Below are 12,691 nucleotides of genomic sequence, written 5' to 3' on the forward strand. Positions count from 1 at the left end.
TTAATCCCTTAATTTTGTTAGATGCTTATGAGTTAGGATGCATTAATTTTTATTAGTTTAATTAGTTTAATTTAACACTTTAATTTGGTTCACTTTGCATTACTTTTAAGTTAGTTAAATAGAGTGGCGTATATCTCCTCGTGTTCGACCCGTAGCTACGATTGACCCATACGCTTGCGGTATTATTTTAACTCAAATAAGTTTTTGGCGCCGTTGCTGGGGAGATTATTGTCCACTTTATTTTTCTGATTTTTAAGTAATTTGAAGTGCTTTATTTTATTTTACCTTTTCTTCTAAAAAAAAAAAATCAGTTTTTGAAAACCTCTTCATGTTTCTCTTCTGTTTCAAATAGTGTGCGCCCAATCTATTGTCCTTCATATGCTCCAACCCTCCGTCTTTTGGTGTCCCTCATAGGATTAAGTTACCTATGACGCTACATCTTGACTTGGTTGGGTGGATTGGCATGTGACTTATCTTTGGAGGTGGACCACTCTTGATAACAGGAAAGCGACATAGTGAGTGAGTTTGGAGATAAAAACGTATAGTAGTCCTCCACCCTACATTAGAATCCACTTGGAGTCGCACGTAGGTGGCTATAAAAGACTATACGGGTTCCCTTGCTGTCAACCTATATGACATCCTTACAGCTTTGGAACCATTGTTTCGATTTTTGAGGGATAGATGCACTATCTATCTTGGACTCCCTCTTGTTTTTGGTGATTCTTTCTAAGTCTTTTATTTTTTTTTAATTTTCTAAAGGAGACCTCATATCTATTTAGGTGGCTTCAGTGTGGACTAGTGATTCAAGTAATCGTCTTATTAGAATACCACATTCTCCTCTACCCTTGACCCCACCTTTGACCATGAGTGACCAACAACCCAAGACTCTTAAGGATAGGTTTTACCCTACTAAGGCTGCATAACCTTCTTGCATCAACTTACCACCTGTTACAGGAAACAATTATGAACTCAAGACCAACTTCATTAGCATGCTACCCCACTTCCAAGGGATGGCCAATGAAGATGCATATCTCTTCCTTAGGGAATTTGAGGAGGTCTGTGTTCTAATTAAGGTCCAGAATTTGACTGATGATGCAGCTAAGCTTAGGTTTATACCCTTTGCCCCAAAAGACCAGGCCAAGAAGTGGCTCTATGGACTGCCAACAAATTCCATTAATACATGGGATGAGTTCACCTTTGGCTTCTTGAAAATTTTTTTCCCTCTTTACGAGACCAATAAACTCAAGAGTGACATACTCCAGTTTAGGCAGAAACCACAAGAGTCCTTTTCTAAATTCATGGAAAGATTCAAAGACCTCCTCTTAGAATGCCCTCACCATGGTTTTGACTTGTGGCAGCTATGCGAAATTATTTATGAGGGTATTGACTTTCAGACCAAGCAACTTGTAGAGTCCATGTGTCCTGTAGGCTTTACTTCTTTTTCTGAGAAAAATGATGTATGGACATTCTTAACTAATTTGGCTGATAAGACTAGGGAGTGGGAATCTTCCTATGAGGCTGAAAGGACCACTAAGGGGTATCTCATTGAGGGTATGCCAGCCAAGGAGGCCAAACTTGACAGCCTCATAAAAAGGTTGGAGTCCATAGTTCTTAAAGAGTCTATACCGGTTAACCAGGTCAACCAGGTCAATCATGTGTCAATATGCAGTTGGTGCCAAACCCCTGGACATCTTTTGGAGGAATACCCCAACACCTTTGTGGGCAATTCCAACACTGAGAATGTAAGTGCTCTCTACCAAAATAATCCATATAGCAATACTTCCAATCTAGGATAGAGAAATCACCCTAATTTCTCCTAGAATCAAGGGAACCAAGCAGGCCCATCCAACTTTAACCATCAAGGCAAGCTTGGTCTCTAAAGGCCCAACTTTGCACCACAAAGCCAAGGTATGTCTCCTCATCCCTTCCCCCCTCGTCCTCATTTAGGACCTTCTATTAATTCTGCTAGGCCTCCTCTCCTTACACCTTATCAGCAACCCCCAGGGTTTACCAATACAGAAGAGGCAACAAGACTGAATGAGATGGACAACAAGATAGCCCTTCTCATGACAAACCAAAATAATATGAAGAGACAGCTCACTCAGATTGTCATAATCTTGCATGAGAGGGAAACAGGGAAGTTACCTAGCCAACCTGAGCCAAATCCTAGGCATCAGGTTCGTATTCAGCAAGGTACCCAAGCTCTTCCACTCAATGTTGTACAAGGCCACCAGCATCAAGGGCCCTCCAGCCAGGTAAATGCAATTTATGTTTTACGGAGTGGCCGTGAGTATCAATAGGTTAGTATACCTAAATCTCTATCATCTATTACTCCTGTTGATTCTCGCCCTTCTGAAGAGGCCGTTGTAGTACTTTCTGTTCCTAGTTCGTCTGATGAACCTGAAGTAATTTCAGATGATTTGGTTGAGAAAACCAAAGATGATTCTGTTGAGAAAGTGAAAGAGACCACCCCTAAAAGAGTTTATACCCCACCTACCCCTTTTCCAAATAGGTTGGTTAGCAAGAAGTCTCCTTCTGTGGAGAAAATTTTGGATGTTTTTCAATAGGTTCAGGTAAACATTCCTCTATTGAATGCTATAGCCCAGGTCTCCGCTTATGCTAATGTCCTCAAAGACTTGTGCACCCAAAAGCGGACCATTAATGTACCCAAAAAGACATTCTTAGCTGCTAATATTAGTTCTCTCATCGCACAGCCGATAGCAGCCAAGCATAAGGATCCTGGAAGCCCCAACATCTCTTGCACTATAGGCAACACTACCATTGATCATGCCTTATTGGATCTTGGTGCAAGTGTGAACCTATTGCCTTATCATGTCTACCAACAATTGGGCTTGGGAGAGCTGAAATTGACCAGAATTACTCTTCAACTTGCAGATAGGTCGGTTAAAGTTCCAATGGGGATGATTGAGGATGTTCTATTGAAGGTTGGAGAATTTATTTTTTTTGTGGATTTTATTATTTTAGATACCCAACCTACTGTCAACTTTAAGGACCAAATCCCTATCATCTTGGGTAGGCCATTCCTAGCTACCAGTAATGCTTTAATTAATTGCAGGAATGGTCTCATGTAATTATCTTTTGGCAATACCTCTGTGGATTTTAATGTGTTCAGGTTGGGCAGGCAGTCTGATATGGATGAAGAGGTACATGTGGTTCAGGAATTCCTAGATGATGAGACTCTCTTTTTTAATTTTGATTCAGGATTTTAGGGTTGTACGGAGGAATTGGAAGGTGTTGATGATACCACCTTATCTGAGGTCTAGAGCATCAAACCACCATTGGAGCCCCTTGAACCCCTATCCACCTCCATTCCTCAACCCTTCATATTTGATTCCCCCATTATTGGCCCGTATGTTGATTGGTCAAAACCTCTTCGGTTTAATGATTTTATTGAAGAGGACAATATTAGTCATGATGCTCCCCAAGCATATTATCATGATCCTGATTTGAAAAACCAAGTTATGCAAAGGGCGGATAGTTTTATTGCAAGGATTGATTTAAGTAAATCTCCAATTTTTTATGATTATTTTGATGAGGTTATTCATAATCCTTTTTATGTTTACTGTGATCCATTCTTGGTTGGTTTTTGCGATAATGACATGCATTCTATATTAACCTTGGGAGAAAATGGACGGATATATGGCATGTGTTTTAATGCTTTCATTTTCCACTGTCTCATGTGGATAGAGTTTACTGTTGGGTATTACTCATGTGTGCTTAACCTCCATGTTATTTCTCGCTTTACTAAAATTCATGGTCGAGTATTTTCTGATTCTGAAGCTCTTTCTACATTTACTGGCCATGAACTGAGGTTTCTGTTGCTACCCCTAGTACTTTTTGTAGAGCTCATGACTCTTCATGATTCTCTTTGTTGATTATATCTGGTAAGTCCCCTCATCTCCTCCCTTGTCCTTATTCTTTATTTTCTGCATGCATTGAGGACACTGCATGAATTAAGTGTGGGGGGGGGGTGTTGGGCTTAATTGGTGAATTTTATGAATTTTGATTGTGGTAATAGTTTGGTTATGTGCATAAGTCTCTTTGATTGCAAAGCGAGAGAAAGAGGGAATTAGGTTCCCTAGCATGCAAAATAATAAAAAAATCCTTTTTCAAGGATGGTAGTTGGTATGCATCCGATGAGAGGGATTGAGTTGGAAAATATGAGCATTATTTCATTTGATGGCTAGATTCCTCTATGTGTTTTATGGACCCTTTGATCTTTTGGCTAGTAGTTGAGACCAATTTGTTTGTGGCAAGGCAAGGCATGGAAATGAAAGTGAATGAAAAAAAGTGAAAGAAAAAAGAAAGAAACAGAAAAGAAAGTGGAATTCCTTGGGACTAGACAGGGCACTATGCCTCATGAAGCAGGGTGACTTGATCGAAATTCCTTGGAAGGAAACTCAAAAAAATTCTTGCATCAATGTCTCAAAATCTTTATGGATATATGCAAAAAGAGAAGCTACCAAGTATTTGGGTGTCTGGTGTATGCTCCACTATGTCATTCAGAGAATAGTAGTGGAGCAGAAATAGAGTTTACTATTGTGAAAGAAAAATTTCTGCCTTAATGCCTGAAAAGCCTGAAAAGAAAGAATGGTAAAAAATACTCAAAGCCTAAGTCTTTGGTTCCATCGATGCTTTGAGTGGTTTACCTGAAGGTGAGTAGTGTTCAGAAAATATGAGGAGATCCCTTAATCTTGATGCATGCTTGCTTGTTACTTGAATTGATGTGGGGTGATAAAATTCAAGTGTGGGGGAACCTTTGGCTCCTTGATCTTTAGTTGAGTATTTCTTTGAGATTGTGTGCACTATCTTACTTATGCCATTAGAAAAATTTACATCATTCTTTTTGATTTATTGAATTTTGGGTGTATATTCACTACAAACACCCACAAGACAAAACTCATCCACTAGGGGTAACCTAAGGGTTCAAAGGCTTGTTGCACATGCTAAGTGCAACCGTGATTCCTATGAAAGTGAGTTAGGATTTTCTGTATTCTAGGTTAGTTTTTCTTTTGCTTTACTTGAGGGCAAGTAACGTTCAAGTGTGGGGGAATCTGATGAGCACATTTATGTGTGAAATCTTAGGGCATAAAGCATACATTTTACCACATTGGACAGAGTTACTTTGGTGCTTTCTTGTGCTTTTCAGGTTTTGGGCTATTTTGGGTTATTCTGGAGTATCGGGAGCTACAGGTCCCAAGTTAGACGTAAAGTTATCATTTTTTTTCTATGGCTGTAAAGAGGATTAAATTTGGAGCAAGTTGGACCTGACGAAACGCAAGTACGCATTCGTCTAGCCCACTGTACAGTTGATTATTCTTTTCAACCCAAGAAAGGATAATGGGTCAGAAGGGAGCTGAAGTGCAAGCCCATAGTCATTCTACCACTGCCTAAGGACATTTTTGACATTATAGAAGATATTTCTAAGCAATGGTGGAGATCTACTGCAAGTACAGGGCCATTTTGGCAATTTTGAATTCTTGAAGAGAGAGAAGGACCGCTACCCACATGGAGGGACCCACACTGCCACTAGATTCCATAGTTTTGAAGGCCCACAAGGTGTCCACGATTTTTCTGGGCAATCCAAAATCCAAAATCCCAAAACCCTAAGCTAGAAATTAGAGAAATAGAGAGGGAGAGTTGGAAATACCACTTACCACCAGTAGGGAAACAAGGTCCAAGGCTAGGTGAGCCCCCTTGAACTCCTTCCTTCTTCTCCCTTCGCTTCTCTTCTTCTTCTTCTCCTTCTCTATGGTTTGGATTCTAATGAGAAATGAGGAAAACTCAAGAGATTCCTCCTCTGTTACCCTCTTAATGCCAAATTAAACAACAAATTGTAAACTCCCTAAATTACCCTTACCTTTATTCCCTTTTCCCTACAACAGGCCATGGTCCACTTATTGGGCCAAGATTAAACCCATGGTCCTTGAACCAACCCAACTTCTCAAACCTAAAAAGAACCTATTGGCTATAAAATGAAATGGGCCTTAGGGCATATTTGCCTAGGTCCTTAAAACCCAAAACCCATTTTAACTTAAGTTAGGCCTCAGGGCCAGTTTGGTTTCTCTTTTAAGACCCTAAGTATTAAGGTCCGTTTGACTTTTCTTTAAAACCTTAAGTGTTAGGGTTTTAAGTATTGTTTGGTTTAGGCCTTTAACACTAAAGCTCATTAAAATCATATTTGGGCCTTGTGGGCCCCATGACATAGCAAAATCAACATTCAAAGGTTAAGGGTGGGGTTCACCATGTCCGAGGACATAGCCATGATGTTTGGAGCACAGGCGTGGCCCCACACTAGAAAACATATAAAACCAACATGACAACACGGATGGATTATCGGTCAGATTCACCAGCAGTGGATCCGGTGTGGGTCCGTTCCTACTGTCAAGGCCGAAATCAACAATAGGTATGTGGGGCTTTGGCCCTCATATCCAGGACTTTGAGGGGATACTTATAATAATATTTTAAGTTCACGGTCATAGGTGTTGACCATTGCCACCATGGCATTACCCTTTGGGTAAAGTCTAAATTGCCCCGGGGTATTAGGGTATATTTCGGGTGCGGGTGTAACATCTCCCCAACCTTATTAAAAATTGTGTCCTCAAAATTTGACGTGTCTGGGGATCCGAATAGATGAGGATACTCCTACGGCCTTTCAACTTCTTATCACTCAGACGCTCCTTCTTCCGAATGGTTATACCACTTCACCTTCATGTAGTGGATGGGTCAGTTGTGAAGGTGTAAATTCTTTCCATCCAGAATCTTCCCGGGCAATTCCTTGTAGGGCATATCTGTTGCGAGCTCCGGCGGTTCCTGAGATAGAACATGGCTTGGGTCGTGGACGTACTTCCGCAACATGAACACATGGAAGACGTCATGCACACCACCTAAGGATGGCAGGAGTGCCAACCGGTAAGCCACCGGCCCGATTCCTTGCAAGGATATCCTACGGCCCCATAAATCTCGGGCTTAACTTGCCTATCTTGCTGATCCGCATCACACCTTTCATCTAGATTGGGCTGCCTTGATTCGCTCACGAATCAAATCCACCTTCTCATTTGTTGACTGGATCAACTCAAAATCAAGGATGCGACGTTCGCTCACCTCATCCCAATAGTGGCTTGGTAACTGTTGTTATAAGCAACCTCAATGAGTGAGATGTGCTCATCCCAACTGACTTGCATGTTAATAGCACAGGCCCGAAGCATATCTTCCAAAGTCTAAATGGTTCTCTCTAACTGTCCGTTTGTCTAAGGGTGGAAGACCGTACTAAAACTCAACAAGGTACCTATTGCCTTCTGAAATTCACTCCAGAACTTTAATGTAAATCTGGGATCACGGTCAGAGACGATACTAACTAGTACTCCATGGAGTCAAATCACACTGTCAATATACAAGCAAACTAGCTTGTCCATCGAGTAAGTGATCCTCATAGGGATGAAATGAGCTGTCTTTGTCAATCTGCTAACTACCACCCATATGGCATCGACGTCTCTAGGTGTACGGGGTAACCCAGTGACGAAGTCCATGGTAACATGCTCCCACTTCCATTCTGGAATGGGTAATGACTGTAAAAGTCCATGAGGTCACTGCCTATCTGCCTTCACCTGCTGACAGATGAGACATCTCGCCACAATTTTAGCTACATCTCTTTTCATCCCACTCCACCAATAGCGCTCTTTCAAGTCTCGGTAGCTACCTGGGTGAATTGGATAAGGAGAATCGTTGGCTTCAGATAACACTCACTTCCTTAACTAAGCATCACTAGGTAGGCACAGTTGATCTATAAACATGAGAACACTATTCTTAGTCAGAGTGAAGTCCAGTTCTCGCTGCACGTCTTCTTTGATTGCCTCACTTATCCTTTGAAACTCCTTAGCGGAAATCTGGGCCAACTTGATCCTTTCCCTAGTGTCGACTATACTGATAAGGCTGCCATAGACAAGGTAACACCCTCTACCAGTAACTCTAGGTCCTCTCTTTCTGTAGTGATGTAACTCTTTTGTCTGGTTTGAGTTGTCTGGACTTAGGTTTCTAGCATCATTCACCTCTAACGATGTAGTTTAAGACGATCCTGGGACCTGTGGGTTATAGGTCAACACACATAAGAGCCCAAGAGGTTTGACTTTTGGACACAAACCATAAGGAAACAAAAGGTCTAACTAACCCTCTGGATCATGCCCAAAGTCATACTTCCATTATTTGGGTTGCAAGATTAGGTTTGTACTACTTTCTTATAAGGCTTTTGTTCTGAAAACTTTCACTTCAGGTTCTCCAATACCTAGCTCAACTTTAGAATGAATTGGAATATTGATGGATCCCATGCTATTCGCTCCCAATAACGGAGGGGACATTTGGTGACCCATTACTCCACTCATACCCATTGTTGAGTAAAGTTTTGTCAAATCCTTCAGTTCTAGTTTCCATTTTCAACCTCGACAGAATAAACTATGCTAACACACTAGATAAACACTCAACAACGCAAAAACACAGACTATACTCACTCGCAACATCAGCAAAACATTCATAGAAAGAAAAAAAGAAATAATAATAATAATAATAACATATAAGCAAATATGCCAACTAACACATAATTAATTAAACCTTGTGCTAAGCAGGTAAGGGAACACAAATAGAAGCATGAACAGGTATGGTGGGTCATGTGATATACCTGCCATCATGACTGGGTTTATCCTTATGGGCAGCTCCTGGACTTATGACCCAGTTGATTACAGTTGTTGCAGTGAATGGTTGATCGGGATCGCACATATGGTGTAATCACAGACTCGCCTTGTGGACAACTCTTGGATATGTGCCCTAACTCGTGACAAGTGTAGCAACGAATGTTTAGTCCATACAACGATGGTGTCACCATGGGTGCAGGTGACTGAAATGTCAGGTCCACTTCTGCTGTGCTGCTCAGTATTGAAGTTCAGCAGAGGTATTGCCTCTCATGTGCCTCGCTTGATCCCCTAGAATCTGGGAACGACACTGGCCTTTGACGTGCCATCTTGAGAGCACGATAGTTCTCTCGCTACTTGTCCTTAATCACTTTAGCAGCCTGGACCACTTCTGTTTAAGAGGGGAGATTGTGCAACACCACAAATGTGATAATACTAGGTCTCAACCCCTTCTCAAATTTCCTGGCCTTGACGGCATCAAGCTTCATATGCTTAGGAGTAAAGTAGAAGAGCTCTTCAAAAATCTGCTGGTACTCAAGGACTGACTTGGGTCCCTAGGTCAGGCTCATGAACTCAACCTCCTTCTGATCGTGAAAGCTCTGAGGAAAATAGTTTCCCAGGAAGGTCTCCGTGAACTGACCCCATGTAGGGTTGGGATACAGTTGCCTGAAGTTGTCTTCAGTGGATTGCCACCAAGAATCAGCCTCGCCTCTAAATTGGAAGGTAGCACACCTGATCTTATCTTCATCTACACATTGAAGAACCTCGAAGATTCTCTCCATATCCCTTATCCATTATGCTGGATAGAGGAGATCAGTGGTCGTCCTTGTAAAAGTGGAGGGGTTAAGTTTCTGGAACATTTCAGTCAACTTTGAGGCATCAACCCACTTGGGTGTTGGGGCTACTGGTTGCCTTTCTCTCTCTTACACAATAGTCAATAGCTGAGTACCCCAGGCTTACATGAATGTCTGATTCTCTTGTTGCGTATTTCACAGTAAGTCTCCTAATATCGTTGCCCTGCCTAGATTGACTTGGGCCATAGGGACATCCGATCGAGCTATGTCTGAAGGGTCAGCATTATGCTCGCTCGGAGGAGATGGGCTCCTACTTGAACGGGTGTGAGCCATAGCGAAAATCCTGCCAAAGACTTGTACCAATAAATGAGCATAACATATATCATAGGTATAGCATGCATAGAAGAAGTTCCTATGCAGCGGAGTGGTGGTGTCACTTGGCTCTCCAATTTATACTAATGTTTTATGCTATTTTCTTTATGTAATTCTTTGTTTCTAACAAAGTTTTAGTTATACTTTCCTTGCTGTCCTTATGTAAGTTTGCACTCAAAATAGTAAAACCTATGTTTGTTGCTATAATGTAATCAAGAATATCACTGCAAGCAAGGTGTAGTTTTATACATATTGTTCCTATTTTCTTTACTATTGTTTAAGTTTGTTGTTAAGACTTTTAGTATAAACTAGTGCACCTAAGGTTCAGCCAGACTGTGAGTTAAGCGAGAACATCAATGCTCGGATACCATATTTGTCACACCCCCATCCCAATAAAGGATAAAATATTATATAAGGGGTATGACTAGGATGCTTACCAACATCCTAATCACCACCAGGATCACGGATGCAGTGGCTTACCTGACAGTCACACAGTCGTGAATCAGGGTTAATATCAGAATAGCAGAAGACTTGTAATAAATGCCGCTGATTCTCATTTAGGAAAATAATTACAGTGATATTACATATACAAAAGGTTATCTTTGAGTACAAAACTTAGCCTAAAAGTTATTACATTAAAAGATGATTTAAAATATAGGGAAAGGAGAAACATTACATCCAAATGCAATAACACATGCTGCATGGAATAAGGAAAATATTTAAAGTATCAACATCCATAATCCAGCTTTCGCCTTCGCATCATCCAAGTCCTCCATCACACCTCTATAGTACTACCTGCATCACAATCTAAAAAGAAGGGTTCCCCGAGGGTTGAGCTTCCACTAGCCCAATGAGTAGAAAGTTGAACCACACACACAACAAATATCGGACTGCAAGCTGAACCTGATGAGCAAACATCCTTGACGTCCCATGCCACCAATGATGACTTGCACATCAGATCCAATTTACAGTCATGCAACATACGCAACAATATGATATGCAATATGAATAATGATGAATGATGATGAGATGTAATGTATACATGAATGCTATGTTGTGTAGAGTAATGGAATTGTATCCCTAGTACCGAAACACACCCTCGATCCCCAACGATACAACACCATTAATCTTCGACATAGTAGGGCCATATCCCTGGTACTGGAACACACCCTCGATCCCCAACGATATACCCCTAGCTATGTCGGTGGAAGCCTGTCGATCCCAGAACACACCATCGGTCTCCCAGCAAGCCTCCGATAATCTCAACCACAATACCGGAACACACCCTCGATCCCTGGGCAGGATTACCAATAAAGCGATCACGGTGTAGGAACTTACACATCTACCTATCGTGTCCCTTTTTAACACAAAATTACAAATGCAATATTGTGCAAAATGCTATATGAATCTATCGTATCGAGAGGTATTTCGGGTGCATCAACGTCCCATTCCATCTATCACCCGATTATCAGCACAATATGGCACATAACAAGCCAAATATAACATACGATAAGAACATTAAACAACCACATTATCATTTCATCTATGTTCAATACAATCACAACATATAGCTATCAATTGTCATATACATAAACATAATCATAGGTAAATAATGGATATATGCATTATGCATGAAGTATGACAAGTAAATTGATTGCAAATGAAACATATCATATAAACATTGAATCAATCAATGAACAAACAAAGTTCAACCCTCACTCACAGTTTGCTTGCTTGTCATTTGGTGTGTTTGATAAGATTTGCCTTAGTGCACGTACTCCCATACTAGTTATGAAGTTTGATAATGCGTGAGAATATTGTTAGAAATGTATAGGTGGGTCCCAATAATTTATTTAAAGTTTGGGTCAAGACAGCAAGGGCCGATGCAGGAACGGAGGCAGCCAGGTGAGTCCGGTCGTGGATCCGTCCAGGCCATACCCATAAAATACATGGAATGGACTCACGAGCGAATGTGGAACATGGATCTGCTCGTGCATTCGTCCAAACCCTGAGATTTTTTCTAGAGCGACCTGAGCTACGGGTGGATTTACCAAGTGGGTCTGCTCGTGGCTCCACCCCAGGTTAAACAGCCAGGTTATACTGGATAGACTAGCGGGTGGATACACGATAGTGAATCAAGTCGTGCGTTTGTCGCCATTATTTTGAAAGCTGTGAAGATCTCCACCTCCAGATCTTCATTCATGGACCCATAAAGGTCCTAGGGTTGGGGAGGTGAGTCCAATCCTTCGTTGGAGGTCCTAAACATCTAGCCCTCTAAGAAACCTAGGGGATTTAAGGGATTTAGATCCTTCTTCAAGGTTTTTCCCTAGTGTTACTATTGTTAAGTTTGACCAAATACAACACAAACTTCCTAAGTCAATCACTTTCAATAATCACTCCTATAGGTGTTATGGCTTTTAGGACCCCAAAAGGATCACTTTGAGTTCCAACAAGACCACCAAGGCCTAGTCTAAGCATTAGTCTTGGGATTCATGGGTTTGGAATCACTTTAGGATTTTCCAATTCTAGGATGAGGTCATAAGTCCCTTAGGACAGTAAAGAGGTTTTGAGGGCATCAAGGATAAACCTTGGCACCTCGATAGGTCAATTAACTAATATATTAATGGGGCACCTTAGGTGAAAATTAACCCCCAATAAGATTTATTAAGTCTTACACAAGCAACCACAATGTGGGCGAGGTTACCGGATTACAATCATGTTCCTAAGTTGCTATCAAAACATATCAGCTAGGTTAGGGCCCACTTTTTAGGGTCTTTTATTTATATTGGGTCAACATTTCCTTCATAATAAATATATCCTTCA

The 12,691-nt window shown here is 41.2% G+C and overlaps 1 non-coding gene across 1 annotated transcript; it reads right to left on the minus strand.

Annotated features, from left to right (window-relative positions):
* Positions 1–1,238: 1,238 nt before the first annotated feature.
* Positions 1,239–1,345, minus strand: LOC122666381. Its single transcript, XR_006333574.1, has one exon. It is a non-coding gene; the product is annotated as a small nucleolar RNA R71 (small nucleolar RNA).
* Between the last annotated feature and the right edge of the window lie 11,346 nt (positions 1,346–12,691).

Source organism: Telopea speciosissima, chromosome 6, assembly GCF_018873765.1.
Source record: "Telopea speciosissima isolate NSW1024214 ecotype Mountain lineage chromosome 6, Tspe_v1, whole genome shotgun sequence".
NCBI classification, from domain to species: Eukaryota; Viridiplantae; Streptophyta; class Magnoliopsida; order Proteales; family Proteaceae; genus Telopea; species Telopea speciosissima.